Source organism: Coptis chinensis, chromosome 7, assembly GCF_015680905.1.
Source record: "Coptis chinensis isolate HL-2020 chromosome 7, ASM1568090v1, whole genome shotgun sequence".
In the NCBI taxonomy this organism is placed as follows: domain Eukaryota; kingdom Viridiplantae; phylum Streptophyta; class Magnoliopsida; order Ranunculales; family Ranunculaceae; genus Coptis; species Coptis chinensis.
This window is the reverse complement of record NC_141462.1, coordinates 15,251,718-15,259,512: the sequence shown is the minus strand read 5'-3', so window position 1 is coordinate 15,259,512 and position 7,795 is coordinate 15,251,718. Positions and strand designations below refer to the sequence as shown.

The window sequence follows — 7,795 nt, the reverse complement described above, 5'->3', positions numbered from 1 at the left end:
TACTCCGAGAATTTAGTGGTACTTGCGCGCCTTGTTGGTTTGGAAGTACAATGGTAGTTTTGCGCCTAAAGTTCTTAAAAACACATTGGGATTCGGCTGGTGAGGAAAGCGCTGGTGGATCTTAAGTGAGTTAACTATGGATGTGTGTTGATTTCTTGGCGAGAATATTTATTAGATGCAATAAAGATCTTAGTTATATGCTCTTTGAATGATTTTTTTCTTTTAGAAAAACATTATAATTATCTTTGCCATTGTTACTTGAGATGATTGTTTTCCTTGTCATTTATAAGTTGTTTAGTTATCAACTTGTTTACCATTAATTGGTTCGTGTTATCATTTTTATTTAAGTGGTCGATTGATTTTCCGCTTTACTTGCGTAAACTTCTTTTCGCATTTTGTGGTGGTACCGAATCGGTGTGCGCGGGTACTCTCGCACCGCAGCTTTCAGTCTTCTTGAAGTGCATGAGTGTGTGTAGGTGGTGATGTGAGTGTGCTGCTAGCTAGTGTGTGAGTGTGTGCATGTGGTATTGTGAGTGTACTGCTAGCTGGTGTGTGTGTGTGTGTATGTGAGTATGTGCAGGTGTTGTTGCTTGCTGCTGCTGCTGGGTGTTGTTGCTGCTGTTGGTGGTGTCACTGTTGGGTGCCTGCTTGCTGCTGCTGGTGGTGGTGTCGCTGCTGGGTGCCTGCTTGCCGCTGGTGTCTACTACTGCCATGGACCTGCTATGATGTATCATTGGACAGGTATCAATCGTGTTTCGGTTGGACAGGTATCAATCAATGACCTAGTGTTTTATAAGTCACTTGCATACAACTTCTTTTGTGGACAGGGACTTCTCCCTTTGCCAAACACCTAGACTAGGCTAGCTCATTTATTTCCTTTCTTTCTTCAAGATGTTTCATATACTTAATCCTTTAGTTCCCCCTCCAGTTCCTTTTTGATTTAGTCACTCTTCTTCAAATCTGGTTCCGTCATGGGATGTACAAGGTATGAAGGTGGACTAGGATAGGAAATTGGATTTTATGTTCCAGTATCAAACTGGTTACCTTTTTAAAAAATATCAATAGCGACAGTATGAGACATAGTTTAATATTTTCTCATTTCCGGGGAGGCTAATCATGGGAGTGAATATTAAATATTTACTCACTAAAATGAGATTATGGTATATTAATTCTAGGAGTTGTGGAATGATCAATTTGTGTTCAATAAGAATACTGCTGTTTTGCTAGTTAAATTGTCGTTTCTTTTATTATTTCTCTCTTAGTGAGCTCCTTTGTAACTAGTATCATCCAATACCAATACACAATAAAGCCTTCCATGTTTCATTTTCAGCAAAAAATGTTTGAAAAATATAGTATAACAATTTGTAGCACTTAGTTAAAAGGGAAGCAGAAGAACTAGTTCTACTACTCGCGTATATGATGTGGAGATGACATCTGTAGATAAAATGAATGATATATAATTCAGATAGCCTCCATGTTTACATTCGCTTCCTAGAGATTAGAAGTCATATTCCACTGATGATATTAATTTCTGTAACTAGGCGTTTTTAATTGAACCATTCTATCCATTAGTGTTGCTTTAGAAGAGACGATCGGTTGTAGTTGACCAAATAATTTAGACCAAGAATGTTAAGCATCACATGCCAACTTAGTCCGCTTTCAAAGAATATTTTCCTTAAATTAGCATGGATTAGCATAAAGAGATTGTCCCATATGTTTCTATACTAATATGAGTTTCAAGTAAAAGAAAAACAATGTATATAGCTTGTGTTCATGTTCTTAAAGGCATATGACCACAATTGTCTTTCATCTCACCAAACGGATGTTGGTAGAAGTTGGCCCCGGGATTTTTTACCCTTGTTCTTCGCTTTGTTTGTTTAGGTTTAATCCTCAATGTTTTAAGCCACGAGTTTATGTCTTGCTTTCGGTCTTTGAGGAAGGCACATTTACTTGCAGAGGAACTTCATTTGATTAGGAGTTTGTATACAGCTACCACAGGAGGAAAGATATCAAGATGCGGTACTTGAAATAACATATCAATTTACATTTCTTAGTGTTCATTATGTTGGGGCAAATACTTATCGAACAATTTGCTTTATCTTGTCGATTATTTATTTTACCCCTTTTTAAATAAAAGTCGAGCTATTCTTGTATTTCCTTACTGATGTGATACCTATTTCTTCTAGTGATTATGAGGGACAAACTCACAAAGCTTCAGACACCCAGATATGAATTTTAACTGGTTTCGGAGGTACACCCTTACCCTATATAAAAAGACAGTAGACTATCCACTTTCTTCATTTTAAAATTATGGCGAGTAAATTGTGTATTTTCAAGTTCTCTCAAGTCAGAATTAGTGATTACATAATCATACAATTCTTAAGTCATAAGTTTCAGTAAAGTTGTAAACAAGTTGGTAGTGCTCGTAGCCATATATACAGAAGTGCTTACTATAGTTATTAGTAGCCATTGATTGTATTACAGACCTTCGTGGGTCTCTCATTTTGTTTTAAATGTCCGTGATATTGTTAAGCATATTTTGTACTTGTGATCAAGCGTGACAGTAGTTAGGACTTTAGGCATTGTTTTATGCAGCTAATAGATGATGCTTACTTTGACCTTTGCATACATGTTTATGCGTCACAAGTTTGATACAGTTGTATTTTCCCAGAATAGGATCCATACAAATAGCGAACAATATCGAAGAAACTGTATAAGCATGGAATGTATAGTACTTATAAATAGAAACGCTTTCACATATGTGGATCCGATGTATCCTCTTGAACTTTCTCATAGGCTATTACTTCCACAACGCAGTAGTCAGTAGAAGATAGTACTTGTATATTTCTAATATATCTTTTAGAAGCGGATGCTTGGTAATGTTACCTTCACCCCATAATTTCCAGAAGATGATCCTCATAAAAACGATGGGGGGAGGGTTAACTACCTTTCACTAGACATAGAGTTGGTTAGTTTTATATTGAAGTAATCTACTGAATAGACATATTGATCATATGCTCCATTTATTCCTTGTAGGTGGGAAGAATGTGGATGTTTTCATGGGAGAACTATTCTGGAAAGCTTCAAGCAGAGCTATTTTTTGTAGTGTAAATTTATGAACACTTTCGTACTGTTTAGTAAAAGCTTGTGTTGTGTTTGGTTTCTTTAGTTTTACACTTTTACTTTTCTTTTGTACATGTTTAATGTTAATACAAGTGGAATGTATAGTTTGGGACTATGTGGAAGGTGTAATGTTAAATATATATTGAGTATTGAGAACACAATGTTGTGTAAAGTTTTCTTTTTTTGTATCTATAAAAAAGTAATGTAGTTATTGTTCTTGTTAGGACTTGTGTGGGTGAATGAAAATTCTAAGTGATTCTTGGACAGATTATTTAGAGTACGTGGATGTAGCCCCAAATTTGGGGCTAATTGTGCAATATATTTTTTTTCAAATTAATTCAATTTTAGTGACGCCATTTTGGCGTCACAAATATTAGTGATGTCATACTGACGTCACAAATTTGTGACGCCAAAATGGCGTCATAAATATTAGTGACATCGTTTTGGCGTCACAAATTTGTGATGTCAATATGGCGTCACTCATATTTGTAACGTTAAAATAGCGTCACAAATATTAATGACGTCGTTTTGGCGTCACAAATTTGTAACGTCAATATGACGTCACTAATATTTGTGACGCCAAAATGGCGTCACAAATATTAGCGACGCCAAATTGTGACACCAAATTTCTGACGCCAAAATGGCGTCACAAAAATGCTGTTCTGGTGTAGTGATAGGTACCTTGTCCTTGTCTGTGTCTGAATGCATTTGGTGGTTTGTTAAAACTTGGTGGTGTTTGGTTTTGTGGAATGTTGGTCCATGCAAAGTTTGGATGTTGTCTCCATGGTGCATTTGGTACATTGAAAGCACACATTTCTTCTGGTTGAAGTGATGATAGGTTTGTGATCAAGGGACAGGTGGCATCTATATGATTTAGGCTTAAATAGAAATTACATGGTGAGGTCTTTATGTTCATGACATGCTGAGAAGTTTGGTCTTTTGGTTTGGTTGTGAGGGCATCTATCTTTCTTGTGAGGGTTCGATTAAGGTCTTAATCTCAGGATCTGATTTCACCTCAAAAATACCACTAGCCTTAGCTGTAATGGGTTGGCCTGTTCTGGAATTGTTTATATCTCCCCAATGGGTACTCTTTTTAACTTGGTTTTCAAGAAAGGTTAAAGCTTCGGTTGCACCTCTATCCAAAAAATTACAATTACTCATGATGTCAAGGGTTACTTTTTGTTCTGGGAGAAAGCCTTTGAAGAAACATTGGACAAGAGTTGATTTTTCTAGTTTATGGTGAGGACATGAATGGAGTAGGTCAGAGAATCTATACCACACCATACTTCGGAAAATGTCTCACTCAAACTCTGTTTGAAGAACTGTATCTTGGCTCTTATCTCTTCTGTTTTCTTTGACAGAAAGTACTTCTTCATGAAAGGGAACACAACCCTTTCCCATGTATCGAAAAGTCGACCTTCTGTGAGAGAAGCCAAGCGTGACTCTTACCAGCTAGAGTGAAGGGAAACACTCGTAACTTAACCTAATTGTCAGTGACGCCCAAATGATGAAAGGTATTACGTACTTCATTTATCCGGCATAGATGCTCTTCAGCTTGCACTACCTCGTCTGCCATCTTATAAGATGGAAGAGTAGAAACAGGAGATTGTCTAGGTTAACGAACTCTCCTACATGAGTATGTTTTATTCTTGCTAATACTAGAAGTGCCTGAATATAGTATCATACACTTTTAGCAAGACCCCAAAACTATCCTAACATGCACAAACGGTGCAAAGTATTCTAAAGAAATCGAAATTCGTTTTTGCAAGTATGGAGTTTTGAAAACTTTGCTTTTGGTCTATATTTTACTATGCCCTGTTCATAAGAATAGTTGGGCACGAAACTAGGATTTTGGCTCTACACGCATCGAGGGAGAAGATCGCTACTTCACCAGATGGTGTGCTACCAAGAATCTCACCCACAGTATTTTTTAGGGAGGGGAGTGAGGAAGGTGGTTGGTCCACTGGAATCTAGTAGTTTACTACTCTCTTTGTTAGTGCTAGATGTTTGTCCTGATGGACCTGACTAAATTGGCTCTGCTTGGTTGATTTTATATTTTTAATTTGTTCTATGTAACACACATTTCACGCAATGTCCGTTCTAAAGTGGGTCTTAACCCTACTTTTTGTTCTTTTAGAGCTCGAGTTCAGCCTTAGCATTAAATGTAAAGACGAGACTGAAATGTAAATCACACAATCATCCAAGTATTCTTAGTAACACATAAGTATCTGATAAGAGCCCAAAACTGTAGTTTTAACCCCTTAATAATCATACTGTTAGACCAATTATGTGAATAATAAGTAAGAGTTAATACTGATTACGTGTTTTTATACATTTCAGGCTTCAAAGTCCATTATGTGCAGAAATGTGCCACTTTAGCGAGATAAAGGAGCAAAAGTCAGCAGAACTTCTGAGTGCCATATCTTTGGACTCAGACCTCGGAATTGGACCTACCTTACGTCAAAACGACCGGCTCGGAAAGAGCTTTCCAATGGTTCAAGCCTTGACCCAATCAGAGGAGCAGAAGTGGATGAAACATCTGTCGAAGCCAACTGCAGCTGAAGAGCCCATTTTGGACTAAAGAAATTGGGTTTTGGGCCCGATTTTCCGGCCCAAAACATGGCTCCAAGCCCATGCACGATTTTGGATCTAGAAGTATAAAAAAAAAGCTTGACTCTTTGTTAATGGCAGTTAGGTTAGGAAGCTAATGTTAATGGAGTTTAGGGTTAGAAAAAGATAGATCTAGATTAGTTTTTTTAGATCTAGATCTAGTTTTGAATCTCCATTTTATTAGTTTTCATTTCCTTTGTTTTAATTTAAAGTATTAAAATATTGTTATTGCTTCATTAGATAAATCAAGTAGTTTATTATTGATCAAATTCGATTTTGTCATTTATCTATTGCTTAGATATAATTTCATTTCTTGGTTGTTAGTCATTTCGTAGTTATTGATGTTAGATTTTAATTATTGTTTGTTAAATTTCATAAAGTTAGAATCTTTAGATTTAGTTGTCTTAAATTTATAATTAGTTTTAGTTTAAACACCAAACACATCACTCTCACTGTTCCTTGTGTTTGAATAATTGAATTCTATTTAAGTCTTGAAGGTTTAAGAGTGGAACGAAATCCTTACTCGTTGTATTGCATGATTATGACTTAAGAGTAAGAAGAATTGATTTAAACGTAAGAACGGTAGGATTACGTATTAGTGTTCTTGTAGCATTAATATTTAGGATTTTATTGTTTTTACGGGTTATCAAATGGCGCCGCTGCCATCTTAATCTCGTTCAAGACAAGAATTCAATTGCTTGAATCCAAGGGGCAATCCCCCATTCTCTACCCACCCACCCTTTTAATTTTTCATTCTTATTTCTTGAATTTTCGGAACTGTTCACTGTTTCAGGCATAGGGGCTGCGGATTCACAGAGAAAAACACTGCGGTGAAGGTATTTCTAAATTTTCGAAAATTCTGAAAATATTCATACATAATATTTAATGTGTTGTTGATTTACTAGAATATTTTCAGATTTTTCAGAGTTGGTTTACCTTGTAAAACAAATACGATCTTTACAGTACTGCATTTCAGTTTTCACACCGTATGTTCTTGAAAAACAGACAAGTAAGGTTACTTAAGGAGTTCTAAAAATTCTATAATTTTTACAGGAGTATCTATCCTAATCCAGGAGTTTGTAGTAAATATTTGATGTGTTTTTTATTTGTTTTGACCTCCTAAATAGTAGAGTGTTTCCAGTGTGTTTCTGCAGTGTTGCAAACACTTAATATCTGGAACACCATCCAATAAGGAGAGGTTGTAGAACTCCAATTGCTCTAAACTTTTTACAGGAACAACTAGAATCTCTCAGGAGTCTCCAGTAAAAATTTGGAAATTTTTGGATTTGTTTTGATGGGTTAACCATTCGGTTGCTTGTATTGTGTCCGAAAACCGTTACGCAAACTTTGAAGGGCTGTAGAGGGACTTTCACAACTCCGATCGATCTGAAATTTTACAGGCTACTTGATAGACGTCTTAGAAAATTACTGAAAAAATTTCAGATTTTTTGGAGTACGATAAAAGGCCTAAAACTTGAAAACTCTAGAGCGCGACCCGCGCCCAAACCGAGCGCGACCGCACCCAAAACACTGGAATTTGACAAAATAGAGGGTACCCGCGCCCAAACAAAGGGCACTCGCGCCCTCAATGGAAAATTCAGTGTAAACAGCCCAATTTTCATAGGTAAATGCCAATTTTTATTCCTTCAAGTTATTCAGTGTTTCTAACTTGTTAAATACACTGAAATCGCGTATACAAGACGCTATTCAAACGCGTAGCAAGGAGGCATTCAGGTACTCCTTCTTCCACTCCTCGCCTCTTCTGTCAGAGGAGTTTTAATTCTAGTATAATCAGGCTTGTTTTTCGTAGAAATAAATATAACACGCCTATCTAGAATTTCACACACTACACTTGCATCAATGGCTAAAGAACAAGAGACTCCTCTCTCTAATTTTTATAAAGCCCTAAAAGCGATGGCCCTAAGTCGGTGCATCGTTCTTGCAGACCTAGTGGGGATTTTCGAATCCCCCTAATATATTTAACTTGTTACCGGTTTTCATGGTTTAGACCACGAGAAGCCTTACCATCACATCGTAGGATAGACCAAGTTCTCACTACATT

At 36.7% G+C, this 7,795-nt stretch overlaps 1 long non-coding RNA gene across 1 annotated transcript; it reads left to right on the top strand.

Moving 5' to 3' along the window:
- Window positions 1–2,184: 2,184 nt before the first annotated feature.
- LOC147486205 (uncharacterized) lies at window positions 2,185–3,341 on the top strand. Its single transcript, XR_015200818.1, has 2 exons — window positions 2,185–2,251; window positions 3,037–3,341. It is a non-coding gene; the product is annotated as an uncharacterized LOC147486205 (long non-coding RNA).
- Window positions 3,342–7,795: the final 4,454 nt, after the last annotated feature.